The following is a 16,021-nucleotide window of genomic DNA, read 5'->3' on the forward strand; positions in this document are numbered from 1 at the left end:
TCAGTGAAACACGGAAGTCTATGTGGACCAAACTGTGAATCATTTCTCATTGCGTTCATGCAAAATGCATTCAATGGCCACAATTTTTTTTTTTTTTTTTTCAAAATTCATGAGCACTTTTGTCACTTTTGTCGTTCATACATACCCAGGGGCGTGTCTAGAGGGGTGGCACCAGCCCCCCCTGGAATATGATTGGCCATCCCTGGTGCCCCCCCAACATCATAGGACAATGCCCAACGCCACTGGATCAGAGTGCTGTCAATCACTCATTGGATCAGAGCGAAGCAGAATTGCAGTTCCCCGTGTTTTCAAACAGAAGGGGAGGGAGACGCCACGACATGGCACTGTTTATAGAAGATACACACTCAATTTTCTATTTTGAAATATCTCACTTTATTTTATTATTTAATCTGATTACTTTCGTGTGACTGCCCTGCTGAAAAATCCAACTAAAACCAGTCTAAGCTGGTTGGCTGGTTTCAGTTGGTCTCCCAGCCTGGCTTAGCTGGTCAAGCTGGTCTTCCAGCCTGGGATAGCTGGTGTTCAGATGGTTTTCAGGTGGTCTCCCAGCCTGGCCAATCTTGTGTTCAGCTGGTTTTAGCTGGTCTCCCAGCCTGGCTTAGCTGGTCAAGCTCATCTCCTAGCCTGGAACTAGCTGGTGTTCATCAGAGGGCTGTTTCATAAAAGATGCTAAGAAAAGCGAGGATTAAACTCCACAACCTGACTTGAATTAACCTAACAAATGAGCTGGGGCTAAAACGGTTTCATAAAAGGAAATTGAAGTTCACGCAGTACCACTAATTTGATCCAGGTTTCACCTAGTCAAGATAATTTCGCCTGCGCGCTTTTTTTAAACGGCCCTAGAGGTCGATCATGGATCAAATCGATCCACCATAGGAAACAGCAACATTTTGTGCTATTTTATGCGTTTGAGACATGGTGTTTTCCTCAGTGCATAACTTACTTTACACAAGTTTATTCTCCATCTGTAAATGTTAGAAAGTCATGATAATATTTCCATTTTGCTGCTAAACTTCACATTGAACGAGCGCTGCTGCGCGCTAAACAGACGGGACGCAATAGAAGCGCAATAATTCCAAAATATACATTTCGCTAAAATATTTGATGTTGGACATTAAATGTGCTTTATGTACAATTTTAAACCTACAAGTAAGTGTATTTTTATGACAGTAGCTGTAAATGGACTATTGTAATGGGGTAAATCAATATACTTTGGGACAATTACTGAGTTTAGATTCATATTTAGTCTGTGCATATTTATTTTAATTTTTAATTTTGTGATTTTAATTTTTGCTCTTCTAATAACCATAAAGGTACTACAGCTGCCAAACAAAACCAGAGAGGAATGTATTCATATATTTTAAAACAATCTTAATTAAATATTGGGCACAAAACATTTAGCCAGTAAGAAAGGAAAACCTGTACGTTACACACACACACACACACACACACACACACACACACACACACACACACACATTATATATATAATTCAGGTTGATTGGGACACTTTTTCCCAGTCATTTCAATAGCAAAAGTGTCCCAAGCAACCTGAATTCAGTATATATATATATATATATATATATATATATATATATATATATATATATATATATATATATATATATATATAAAGACCAGAGTATAGATTAAATATGGGCCTTGGAAAAGGCTAGCTGACTTTATTGTGCTTTGACTACAGTGGGTAGTTTCAGTGTGGACAACAACCATACATGTCACTTCTGCAGGCTGCATCTTACTCTGTCACTCTTTTCATAGCTTTTGCTGGCTCTGAGACACTCACTTGGTATTTCTCCTGTTCTTTGTCTAGCAAAAAAATCACTCATCACTTAATAAAAGATTAAAAATAAAGGCCTGATTGTTTCAGGGGTCTTGTCACAGGTCTATTGACTTTGAATTTCTGTGTTACTTTTGCTATAGTTTCACACTTAAAACAATGATTTGGTAATCCTCTTGTATTCTTTTGTGCTAAGAAATAAGTCTCCTGACAGTTCTCTCCCAAGTGCTTCCATTGTTGTCAGTATTGCAGTGGGTACGGAAAGTATTCAGACCCCTTAAATTTTTCACTCTTTGTTATATTGCAGCCATTTGCTAAAATCATTTAAGTTCATTTTTTTTCCTCATTAATGTACACACAGCACCCCATATTGACAGAAAAACACAGAATTGTTGACATTTTTGCAGATTTATTAAAAAAGAAAAACTGAAATATCACATGGTCCTAAGTATTCAGACCCTTTGCTGTGACACTCATATATTTAACTCAGGTGCTGTCCATTTCTTCTGATCATCCTTGAGATGGTTCTACACCTTCATTTGAGTCCAGCTGTGTTTGATTATACTGATTGGACTTGATTAGGAAAGCCACACACCTGTCTATATAAGACCTTACAGCTCACAGTGCATGTCAGAGCAAATGAGAATCATGAGGTCAAAGGAACTGCCTGAAGAGCTCAGAGACAGAATTGTGGCAAGGCACAGATCTGGCCAAGGTTACAAAAAAATTTCTGCTAGACTTAAGGTTCCTAAGAGCACAGTGGCCTCCATAATCCTTAAATGGAAGACGTTTGGGACGACCAGAACCCTTCCTAGAGCTGGCCGTCCGGCCAAACTGAGCTATCGGGGGAGAAGAGCCTTGGTGAGAGAGGTAAAGAAGAACCCAAAGATCACTGTGGCTGAGCTCCAGAGATGCAGTCGGGAGATGAGAGAAAGTTGTAGAAAGTCAACCATCACTGCAGCCCTCCACCAGTCTGGGCTTTATGGCAGAGTGGCCCGACGGAAGCCTCTCCTCAGTGCAAGACACATGAAAGCCCGCATGGAGTTTGCCAAGATGGTGAGAAATAAGATTCTCTGGTCTGATGAGACCAAGATAGAACTTTTTGGCCTTAATTCTAAGCGGTATGTGTGGAGAAAACCAGGCACTGCTCATCACCTGTCCAATACAGTCCCAACAGTGAAGCATGGTGGTGGCAGCATCATGCTGTGGGGGTGTTTTTCAGCTGCAGGGACAGGACGACTGGTTGAGAATGATTCAGTGGGCTACATAACACTTAATTTTTAAGAAATTACTTCTCTTTAAATGTTTTGGTCCATCATACTTACCTTTTAATAATAAAAAAAAAGTCTTAAATTTACACCATTTTTTATTTTATTTTTTTTATTTAGCACTACTTAGTAAATGTGTGTGTGTGTGTGTGTGTGTGTATATATATATATATATATATATGTATGTGTGTGTGTGTGTGTGTGTGTGTGTGTATGAAGACCTATATATATATATATATATATATATATATATATATATATGTTAATATATGTTAATATATGTTAATAAAGTCAAATAATTGTATGTGAGAGAGTCAGTTGTAATATCATTGCGTTCCTATTGGTCAGTGTTAGAGGAGCTCAGCTTAGCCTGACAGTTAGCCTACTCCGGACCAGGGTATAAGTTACCAGAGTAACTGAGTTTAACTAATTTAAGTTTGTTTTATGAAACAGAATTCGCTGACAACAAGTCTGACTAAGTAAAATAAGCCTGGCTTGTTTTCTAATCTTGTTTTATGAAACGGCCCTCAGAAGGATCTCAAGGTCTGTTTATATATGGATGTCAGCAGATGCTCCAAACAATGTTGTCAGGAAATTAGACAAGATTCTTTGATTTTATTTGGAGGAAGAAAATACACTATTTACTGAAAGATATTCTAAACAATAATAGAGACTTTGGTGGCCTTGACGTTTTAAATTTTACAGATCCTAATAATGTGTTTAAGATAAAATAGATAATTGGATTTATTAAAAATAAAGATGCATGGAATGTTTTCATATTTAAGTCTTTTTTTTTTTTTCAAAATTCATGAGCACTTTTGTCACTTTTGTCGTTCATACATACCCAGGGGCGTGTCTAGAGGGGTGGCACCAGCCCCCCCTGGAATATGATTGGCCATCCCTGGTGCCCCCCCAACATCATAGGACAATGCCCAACGCCACTGGATCAGAGTGCTGTCAATCACTCATTGGATCAGAGCGAAGCAGAATTGCAGTTCCCCGTGTTTTCAAACAGAAGGGGAGGGAGACGCCACGACATGGCACTGTTTATAGAAGATACACACTCAATTTTCTATTTTGAAATATCTCACTTTATTTTATTATTTAATCTGATTACTTTCGTGTGACTGCCCTGCTGAAAAATCCAACTAAAACCAGTCTAAGCTGGTTGGCTGGTTTCAGTTGGTCTCCCAGCCTGGCTTAGCTGGTCAAGCTGGTCTTCCAGCCTGGGATAGCTGGTGTTCAGATGGTTTTCAGGTGGTCTCCCAGCCTGGCCAATCTTGTGTTCAGCTGGTTTTAGCTGGTCTCCCAGCCTGGCTTAGCTGGTCAAGCTCATCTCCTAGCCTGGAACTAGCTGGTGTTCATCAGAGGGCTGTTTCATAAAAGATGCTAAGAAAAGCGAGGATTAAACTCCAACAACCTGACTTGAATTAACCTAACAAATGAGCTGGGGCTAAAACGGTTTCATAAAAGGAAATTGAAGTTCACGCAGTACCACTAATTTGATCCAGGTTCACCTAGTCAAGATAATTTCGCCTGCGCGCTTTTTTTAAACGGCCCTAGAGGTCGATCATGGATCAAATCGATCCACCATAGGAAACAGCAACATTTTGTGCTATTTTATGCGTTTGAGACATGGTGTTTTCCTCAGTGCATAACTTACTTTACACAAGTTTATTCTCCATCTGTAAATGTTAGAAAGTCATGATAATATTTCCATTTTGCTGCTAAACTTCACATTGAACGAGCGCTGCTGCGCGCTAAACAGACGGGACGCAATAGAAGCGCAATAATTCCAAAATATACATTTCGCTAAAATATTTGATGTTGGACATTAAATGTGCTTTATGTACAATTTTAAACCTACAAGTAAGTGTATTTTTATGACAGTAGCTGTAAATGGACTATTGTAATGGGGTAAATCAATATACTTTGGGACAATTACTGAGTTTAGATTCATTCATATTTAGTCTGTGCATATTTATTTTAATTTTTAATTTTGTGATTTTAATTTTTGCTCTTCTAATAACCATAAAAAGAACTACAGCTGCCAAACAAAACCAGAGAGGAATGTATTCATATATTTTAAAACAATCTTAATTAAATATTGGGCACAAAACATTTAGCCAGTAAGAAAGGAAAACCTGTACGTTACACACACACACACACACACACACACACACACACACACACACACACACACTATATATATATAATTCAGGTTGATTGGGACACTTTTTCCCAGTCATTTCAATAGCAAAAGTGTCCCAAGCAACCTGAATTCAGTATTTATATATATATATATATATATATATATATATATATATATATATATATATATATATATATATATATATACATATAAAGACCAGAGTATAGATTAAATATGGGCCTTGGAAAAGCAGACTTTATTGTGCTTTGACTACAGTGGGTAGTTTCAGTGTGGACAACAACCATACATGTCACTTCTGCAGGCTGCATCTTACTCTGTCACTCTTTTCATAGCTTTTGCTGGCTCTGAGACACTCACTTGGTATTTCTCCTGTTCTTTGTCTAGCAAAAAAATCACTCATCACTTAATAAAAGATTAAAAATAAAGGCCTGATTGTTTCAGGGGTCTTGTCACAGGTCTATTGACTTTGAATTTCTGTGTTACTTTTGCTATAGTTTCACACTTAAAACAATGATTTGGTAATCCTCTTGTCCTCTTTTGTGCTAAGAAATAAGTCTCCTGACAGTTCTCTCCCAAGTGCTTCCATTGTTGTCAGTATTGCAGTGGGTACAGAAAGTATTCAGACCCCTTAAATTTTTCACTCTTTGTTATATTGCAGCCATTTGCTAAAATCATTTAAGTTCATTTTTTTTCCTCATTAATGTACACACAGCACCCCATATTGACAGAAAAACACAGAATTGTTGACATTTTTGCAGATTTATTAAAAAAGAAAAACTGAAATATCACATGGTCCTAAGTATTCAGACCCTTTGCTGTGACACTCATATATTTAACTCAGGTGCTGTCCATTTCTTCTGATCATCCTTGAGATGGTTCTCCACCTTCATTTGAGTCCAGCTGTGTTTGATTATACTGGTTGGACTTGATTAGGAAAGCCACACACCTGTCTATATAAGACCTTACAGCTCACAGTGCATGTCAGAGCAAATGAGAATCATGAGGTCAAAGGAACTGCCTGAAGAGCTCAGAGACAGAATTGTGGCAAGGCACAGATCTGGCCAAGGTTACAAAAAAATTTCTGCTGCACTTAAGGTTCCTAAGAGCACAGTGGCCTCCATAATCCTTAAATGGAAGACGTTTGGGACGACCAGAACCCTTCCTAGAGCTGGCCGTCCGGCCAAACTGAGCTATCGGGGGAGAAGAGCCTTGGTGAGAGAGGTTAAAGAAGAACCCAAAGATCACTGTGGCTGAGCTCCAGAGATGCAGTCGGGAGATGGGAGAAAGTTGTAGAAAGTCAACCATCACTGCAGCCCTCCACCAGTCTGGGCTTTATGGCAGAGTGGCCCGACGGAAGCCTCTCCTCAGTGCAAGACACATGAAAGCCCGCATGGAGTTTGCCAAGATGGTGAGAAATAAGATTCTCTGGTCTGATGAGACCAAGATAGAACTTTTTGGCCTTAATTCTAAGCGGTATGTGTGGAGAAAACCAGGCACTGCTCATCACCTGTCCAATACAGTCCCAACAGTGAAGCATGGTGGTGGCAGCATCATGCTGTGGGGGTGTTTTTCAGCTGCAGGGACAGGACGACTGGTTGAGAATGATTCAGTGGGCTACATAACACTTAATTTTTAAGAAATTACTTCTCTTTAAATGTTTTGGTCCATCATACTTACCTTTTAATAATAAAAAAAAGTCTTAAATTTACACCATTTTTTATTTTATTTTTTTTATTTAGCACTACTTAGTAAATGTGTGTGTGTGTGTGTGTGTATATATATATATGTATGTGTGTGTGTGTGTGTGTGTGTATGAAGATATATATATATATATATGTTAATATATGTTAATAAAGTCAAATAATTGTATGTGAGAGAGTCAGTTGTAATATCATTGCGTTCCTATTGGTCAGTGTTAGAGGAGCTCAGCTTAGCCTGACAGTTAGCCTACTCCGGACCAGGGTATAAGTTACCAGAGTAACTGAGTTTAACTAATTTAAGTTTGTTTTATGAAACAGAATTCGCTGACAACAAGTCTGACTAAGTAAAATAAGCCTGGCTTGTTTTCTAATCTTGTTTTATGAAACGGCCCTCAGAAGGATCTCAAGGTCTGTTTATATATGGATGTCAGCAGATGCTCCAAACAATGTTGTCAGGAAATTAGACAAGATTCTTTGATTTTATTTGGAGGAAGAAAATACACTATTTACTGAAAGATATTCTAAACAATAATAGAGACTTTGGTGGCCTTGACGTTTTAAATTTTACAGATCCTAATAATGTGTTTAAGATAAAATAGATAATTGGATTTATTAAAAATAAAGATGCATGGAATGTTTTCATATTTAAGTCTTTGGGTGGCATTCATTTTCTTTTAAAATGTATTTTTTTGGTCGAAAAAATCCCAGTTAAACCAGCAAACTTTCATAAGCAGGCACTGCTGGCTTGGCAATTAATCTATAAAAATAACTTTTCACCGCATCAATACTTCTTATGGAATAATAAAGACATCTTGTACAAAAAGAAGTCAATCTTTAATCAGAAATGGGATGTTGGATGGAATTCTTACTGTTAGTCAATTGCTTAATGAACAAGGTTTACTTTTAACATATTCTGAATTTATCAATAGATTTATGATTCTTGTGAGGCCAAAAGAATATGCTATTATCTTTGATGCAATCCCTGACAGAGTTGTTACGAAATCCTGGATTCTATCCTATAAATGTTGATCGTCAAACCAGTTTTTGCAGTGATACAATATTTATGGGAGATATTAATATAGTAATAGATAAATGCAGTATCATATATATATATATATATATATATATAAACTATTTGCCTTGTTCAACAGTGTTTTGATCTACTAAATATGAAAATATTAACTGGAAAAGAGTATGGTAATAACAAATACTTTTTTTTTTTTTAATTAATAATAAAATTAGAGAAGTGCCCTATAAAATTGTACACAGAATTTACCCTGTCAAGGAGTTGCTTGAACATTTCCATTTGAATATTGAAAACTGATGCGAATTTTGTGGCAATGCCAAAGAATCAGTGACTCATCTTTTTTTAATTGTATATATTAAAAAAAAAATGTGTTGGTTGGATGTAATTTATTAATTTAATTTATTAGATCGTGTATACAAATAGATCTGTATGATGTGGTCTTTATTTATTTATTTTTTATTCCAAATGCACCATGTGCTTCTTTATACAACTTTTTATTTTACTTGGAAAATATCACATTCATAGTTAGCACTTAATATTTCTGTATATGGCCAAATCATTCACAAAATCATACATTAAGGAATGTTTACGCTCAGGCTCGAAGCGTCTAAGCCAATAAGATTTGCTGAATTATCAACCAATGAAATTGTGCCCCGCCCCTTCGTCCAGACCGCTTGGAATCGTGAATCGTGGAACGCGTTATTGTGACGTCACAGTGCGCGCAGCCGCTTCATAAATCGAGTCAGTCGAAACTCTTTGTCGGAGTTTAAAGCTGCTCTTTGGTCTCTTGCGATCGATCTGTAGTACTGAGTGTTACAAGTCTACCGCTAGAACCAACAGGCAAATACAGTGTTCACAGCTCGTTGAGATGGAGCATCTGGCGACTGTTACATTGGACACTATGTTTGCCAACTTTCCACTGGAGCTGGAAAGCTGCAGCAGCTTGGACTCATTCGAGGACGCTCAAGTTGAGCCGCTGAGTGGCGCTGTGAAGCCGGCTGACAGAAAGGCCTGCAGTAGCAGCTGCCAACAGCTCCCGACAGAGGCGCCTCGACCACCGGCTGTCCCTACAGTCGCCTGGGAGGACGATTCAACAGGTAACTGATAACGTTAATAAGTCAAACTGCAGGAGACAATTACTTTGTGACTTCTATGTAACAGCATCAGCACTGTGTTTTTAACTTTTCAAGTGTTCTTGGAAATTTGCTGAGCACAGAAACAATGCAAAACCTGCTAATTATTCACATGAACTCGCTGCATTAGGACAGTTTTACTCGTGAATCATGTAGCTGTAATCTGTGCTGATAAAAACAATGTTTCTAATCAACATTCATTCATATACTGTATATTGTGTATTTTTAAAAAATATATTTTTTGCATGTTGTTATTTCCTGTTTACTTCTTCTATTTTATTATCTGTGTCTTGTCACTGTCATTCTGTCTCTCATGTGTAAACATACCTGGCAATAAAGCTCTTTCTCACTCTGATTGTTTGCAGAAAAGCACACACAAGGGAGGAAGTCTAAGAAAGAATCCATCCAAACCCAGGAAGAAACCCAAGTGTGTGCTTTTGTGCCTGAGGATCCATCGCAGGAGCTTCCACACACATCCAGAGTGGATCCGACGGGCACAGATCCGCGGGAGTCTGAGCCAACAGACCGTGAGTCTCCAGATATTACCACTCTGATTCATGTCTATGTCAGCCTGATGTTTCTGGGTTTAGTTTTCATTTTTCCTCGTCTTCTGCTGGTTCCTCACCTGAAAGACCACCAAAAGATCTGTAAGGTCATTTTTTTAGCGTGTGGAAAAAGCGCCAATTACTAAAAACTAAACTAGCCAATCAGATTTCTCTTTACCAATCTCACACCCATACACACACAAACACATTTGACTTCACAACACACAAACGCACACCTTTATTTATTCTCATTCCCTCTTGCTTTCTTAGTATGTCATGAGTGCACACAGATTAATAACCAATTTGGGGAAAAAACTGGCATTAGGTTAGTGCCCTTTATGGTACGCACAATTAGGATAATTACGGTGTGACTTCAATGTGAAACAGCATCAGCACTGAGTTTGTACTCTTTCTAGTGTTGTTGGAAATTGGCCCAGAAACTCTCATGAACTCGCAACATAAAGCAGCTCTACATTAGGACAGTTTTACTAGTGAATCATTCAGCTGTAATCTGTGCTGATAAAAACAATGTTTCTAATCAATATTCATACACGTACTATCTATTTTTGTATATTGTGTATTTTTTTTTTAAATATATTTTTTGTATGTTGTTATTTCTTATTTACTTATTCTATTTTTATTTGTCTTGTCACTGTCATTCTGTCTCTCATGTGTAAACATACCTGGCAATAAAGCTCTTTCTCACTCTGATTGTTTGCAGAAAAGCGCACAAAATGGAGGAAATTCCTTGCTGGCCTCCGGAGAGCGTGGAAGTCGATAAAAGGATCCTTCCAAACCCAGGAAGAAACCCAAGTGTGTGCTTTTGTGCCTGAGGATCCATCGCAGGAGCTTCCACACACATCCAGAGTGGATCCGACAGGCACAGATCCGTCTGAGCCAACAGACAGTGAGTCTCCAGATATTACCACTCTGATTCATGTCTATGTCAGCCTGATGTTTCTGGGTTTAGTTTTCATTTTTCCTCGTCTTCTGCTGATCTGCACAGGTGTATTTCGTCACAAGCAGATGCTGCTGGAGTTCATTCTCATGCTGTATATTAACATGTTGTTGTGCATTTTTCAGGATCCTTTGAATCTCTTTATGATGTGGTAAATTGAAACTGAAGTCGAGACGTGGTGTCAGTTATCATCTAGGATTTCGAAACTCCGATGACAAACGAGTATGTTGCCCTTTCTGTAGACACATATATATTCATATATTCTGTATATTTCTGTCTTTACTCTTTCAGTCCTGATGAAAACATCAGTGTTTACAGTTTTGATCAAAAAGGTACAGACTGTTAGATTAGATGTACACAATCAAAAATAAATCAGTTTACAAAAATGTTCTTCATTTTTCAGGTATTGATCAAATTTATTAAGAAGAACCGGCCTGAGAAACTAGTGGAATTGGTAAGTTGAAAAGACTTTATTCTTCATAAAATGTTTTATTAAATTCTAATTTGGTAATTGATTAAAGTTTGTATGTGGACAGAGTAAGATATAATTGAAATAGCCTAGAAACATCAGTTGTAAAGTACATTGCTTTCACCTTGGGCAGCCCTAGAGTGGAAAATGAAGTGTACCGGGCCTTTAGTTAGGAGATTTGAGATGGGTAAGGAGTTAACTAAGCTTTTGTCAATCTCTTTTCTTTAGCCTGGGTATTCCAACCCTTTAAGTCAAGAGGCAGCTGCAATGTTGATGGTGCAAAAGCCTCCAACTAGCGAGCATCTCGTACAACTATATGATCACTTTGTCATGGAAGATCAAGACATCTTGATTATGGAGTATCCACGTTCCTACATCAGCCTGTTTGATTATGTCCAACGAAACAGCAGTAACCTGACCGAAACCGAGGTGAAACTCATCATTCAGGGGCTCATTGTTGCTCTTCATCACTGCATGAGTCGTGGTGTTTATCGTCGCACGCATATGAAAAACATCCTTGTCCACACAAAACCCTGCATGTAAAGCTGATGGACTTTGGAGGCGCACTGCTCGTCGAAGAAAGACGTGAGTCGGCTTTTTAAGCACAGTTCACTGATGACTTATTTACTACAGTTCACTGATGGTGTTTTACTGAACACTGAGCATGTGTTGCTTACAGGAGATGATGAACCTCTATTAATCAGTGCAATCAGAAAATATGCTGAATGGGCAACAACTGAGGACTTACGCATACTGCTGGATCTGATGGTCCCGAGAATAACTCGTTGCTTTTGGATGAGACCACGCGTGTCCAAAGGTGAGACCAATAACTAGTGTGAAAAACATATAAAGCCCTGACATGAGTGACCGTAAAATTATCAGTGGGCATCCAGAGAAAGTCATAGTAACAAATGCAGTGTATTTCATGGTAACATTACCTTACATGAACTACATATCTCAAGTCAAACATGACTAATCAGATCTCTTATAAAAAATGTTTACAGAATGCCTGGATCTTCTTGAGCACCTTCATGATGTAAAGTCACGGATGACGTTACAGGCTATGTTGAAGCATGACTGGTTTAAAAGAAAAACTGAAGCATAAGAAAAGTAAGTTAATTTTATTTTTTTTGACAGATTAAGGCCGCCTTGACACCTCTTGACCATAATTAATATCATGCTCTCATTATTTGCCAGGTTCCCCTGCATTGGCAGCTCAGGGCCTATAGTTCAGCTGTATGGGTCATCAGCCGGGGACGGTTCACGCTTTAACCCTGGAGCGTGGATAAGACCACGTGTGTCCAAAGGTGAGACCAACAACAGGTACAAAATGGAAATGACATTGCTTGAAAAACATATAAAGCTCTGACATGAGTGACAGTAAAATTGTTTGTGTCAAACCTTGATGAGTGTAAAGAGATGGAGAGATGTTTTTTTGATAGATTCAGGCCTTCTTGCCACCTCTTGACCTTAATATCATGCTCTCATTATTTGGCAGGTTCCCCTGCATTGGCAGCTCAGGGCCTATAGCTCAGCTGCGGGGTCATCAGACTGGGACCCCGGGGACGGTTTACGGCTTTAACCCCGGGACGTTCCCCTTCCACCCCTGCATGATGACACTCATGGCAACTGTCCTCTACTTGTGAACTGTTTGTGTGCCACCAACCCTCTCAGAACATTATCGCGTCCCACTGATAGCAGTGCGAGCCCCACCTTGCAGCCTGACAGGATGTGCTGGAGGCTTACATTTGGACTCCGTTCTTCCAGGCCAGACCACCATGTTTCAGACAAGCGTCGTGGCAAGCCCAGCCATTTTCCTGAATTACTGTGGACAGTGGATTTCACACAACTTCAGTGTCACACAGTTTAACGCCACACCTTGTACTTGCCTGGAAGCTGGCTTTAATCAATCCTTCCTTAGTGAAAAAATAGCACAATTTATTCAAATGTAATTTAGTGTAACTAAATGTATTTGTGGCACACTGTAAATTGTTATACTTAAAGTCTGTTCAAGTGGATCAACTCATTTTGTACTAAATGCATTTTAGTTGTCCAAAAGCAGTGCTGAAGTTCAGGTTGTATTAATTGTAAACTTGAAGTGTGCTAATGGCATCATTATTGTGTGATTCTAATACAATAAAGTGATCTTTAAAAATAATGGCACAGCTTAGGAATTTGCCTTTTACTGGTATTTTACAGACACCCCCTAGTATACCAGTAAAGCTCACTTATCTAGAGATCAGAGAGACATTGGGAACAGATATATGTACACCCATGGATTCAAACCCGGGTCTGTAAATGTTAGAAAGTCATGCAAATATTTCCATTTTGCTGCTAAACTTCACAGTGAACAAGCGCAATAGAAGTGCAATAATTCTAAAATATACATTTCGCTAAAATACGAGGCGTCTAATCGACGGTAATCCATCCATATCAGCTGTGCCAACACGCATAAACTGGAGCGGGATTGCATGACACTTGTACGTACAATCAATCATTTCTCCTCTCAAACTCACTAGAGCATGTCCAAAGCAACAGGCCGGAGTTATGAAATATTCGGTGTCTGAGATTTCCGGTGACACTGGGCGGAGCTTACATGAATATTCACGAGGCTACAACTGTTTTGATTTTATTTTAGTTCGTTTGAGGAGATAACTTGTATAAATGTATCTGTGGTTGCATAACAAAAGTTTCAGTTGTGATTGTGTCATTCCCTATTGCTTTCTCAGATAGCCTGCATAACTTTAACCAGGCATTATTATTTTTAAAACACATTGAGAGTTAGATTTATGTTCTGTTTATATTTTTGACATGCATTAATTAATGTAAACCTTCTTTATCCTTTTCTGCAAAACACACAATGCTCTCTATATGAACAGAAACATGATGAGACAGTGATATTAGCTTCCCTGCAGCACTTTCACAAGGTTTTATTTTAATGCGCTTTCCACAACAATTAAAATGTTAAAATTGAATTACAAGTGGTTAAATTGATCAGCTACAAAACTAAAAGTTACTAATGCAGGTTTTATTTAAAAATATTTATATGGAGAAGACAATTGGCAAAAGTGTGAGGAATATTATTGATATGTGGAGAATCAGACATATATACACACTGCTGTGATTGTTCTGTCATTTCATAATTGCTTGCTCAGTTGGTAAATATTTTTAAAGAGACTTTATTAAATCCTAAAGTTAAGTGTTACTTTTTTCATATTATAAGGAAACATTCTGAATCTTTTTTCCCACAAAAGGATGCATTTCATTGACAAAAAAAAAAAAAAAATGTAATGTGGAAAAAACATGAAGCACTGTGAATCAGGATTCAGTTTAACAGTGTTGATATGAAACTAAATGATCAAACCTGCAGTATATTAACAATGAAATGTATTAGTTCTATTCTACAAGCTTTCCATAACAATTAAAATTTTATTTATGTTAAATTAGCTGCTAAAATAATAGACCATGTAGTAATTTGCATATCTGTAATATATCAAAGATGAAAGTAAATAATGAGAGTAGTTTCATTTTGAATAAAAAAAGAGCAACTGATTCTGTGTTGAAATTTTATTCACAAATGAGGAGAAGTCACGACATATAATATGACATATATAATTAGCAAAAACACTTGTATTTAAACACACATTAACACACTTTACACAGGGTCTTTGGTTTGGTCTGCTCTTGTGATCCCAGTGATTCCAGCCTTTGATACTGACACATTCAATCTGAAATATATAATAAAATGACATTACAACAAACATGTATTATTAAAATACTTTTGTCTGGTGTACAGGGATATTTATTGGCAAAAGTCATATTTGGGAATTAAAGAATATTGGCTATAGATATTATATTAGTTATCACATGCGTAATTCACCAGTGGCCTATTTGGTTTGTCATTAAACTATATTTAAAGTACATTAACATGTTTTCTTGCATGTGTGCAATTTTTGAAACATATTAAATATAGAAATTCAAGTCTACCCAGATTAGAAGTGCTTCTGCAAACTAGGAAAGTTCACTGCTGCCTTCACCACAGGAGTTTACAATTAATATTATTATGCTACCATACATTTCGGCAAACTTTTAAAACTATATGCTTAAAAGACTGAAGGTAATACAGAAACAACAAAAATAGGCTACTTAAAACGCTATTGGCTCGTTTAGCGAATCCTAACGACACCTCTGGCGAATCATTGGCTGTGTTCATATCAAACATAGCTAACACATGACACGACATAACATAACACAAAATAGCTTATATATAAAATATTGTGCATCAGTAACAGTTAGAATATAAGCTTGACATCGTTTAACACTGAAACATAGGATTATTACCTTTAATGTAAGCCGAAGAGTGTGCATTAACATTTTCAGTGGCGCTTTAACTCAAAACAGGAAACTCATGAATATTCATGTAAGCTCCGCCCAGTGTCACCGAAAATCTCAGACACCGAATATTTCATTACACTGGGTTATTGTCAGACCGCCCGCTCCCGCCTATTGCACTCTAAAGTTACCGACCGCAATCCGCCTTTCATTCAAAATTCATTGTGGGACTGTCTCGTAATGGCTGAAATTCTGCACCAAGGCTGAATTTCTGGCAAGAGACTTCAGATACAGTACTTGGGACCACTTAGGCCTATATAAAAGCATCCAAAAAGCAGCATGTCATGGGACCTTTAACTCGTCAGATCTGAACTCAAGACTGAAGATAGAAAGTTTCTGTAATAGAGCCAGACCAGAGCAAAGCATGCTGGGAACTGCCCAGTTTCGGTTCATGCAACACAAATGATGAAGTGAACTTCAGTTTGACGTGTTTAAGTGGATTTACTCCATTAAATCAGGACAGAATGTGCAGTAATTGTGTGCTTTAACTCATTTTAATGAAGTTCATTTAACAAGCAGCAGAAATCATGTTTACAG

The 16,021-nt window shown here is 37.8% G+C and overlaps 1 long non-coding RNA gene across 1 annotated transcript; it reads left to right on the top strand.

Moving 5' to 3' along the window:
* Positions 1–10,859: 10,859 nt before the first annotated feature.
* LOC125268637 lies at positions 10,860–14,174 on the top strand. The gene is made up of 6 exons (XR_007184940.1): positions 10,860–11,077; positions 11,321–11,677; positions 11,772–11,909; positions 12,097–12,202; positions 12,290–12,399; positions 12,591–14,174. It is a non-coding gene; the product is annotated as an uncharacterized LOC125268637 (long non-coding RNA).
* The last annotated feature ends 1,847 nt before the right edge of the window (positions 14,175–16,021 follow it).

Source organism: Megalobrama amblycephala, linkage group LG1, assembly GCF_018812025.1.
Source record: "Megalobrama amblycephala isolate DHTTF-2021 linkage group LG1, ASM1881202v1, whole genome shotgun sequence".
Lineage (NCBI taxonomy): Eukaryota > Metazoa > Chordata > Actinopteri > Cypriniformes > Xenocyprididae > Megalobrama > Megalobrama amblycephala.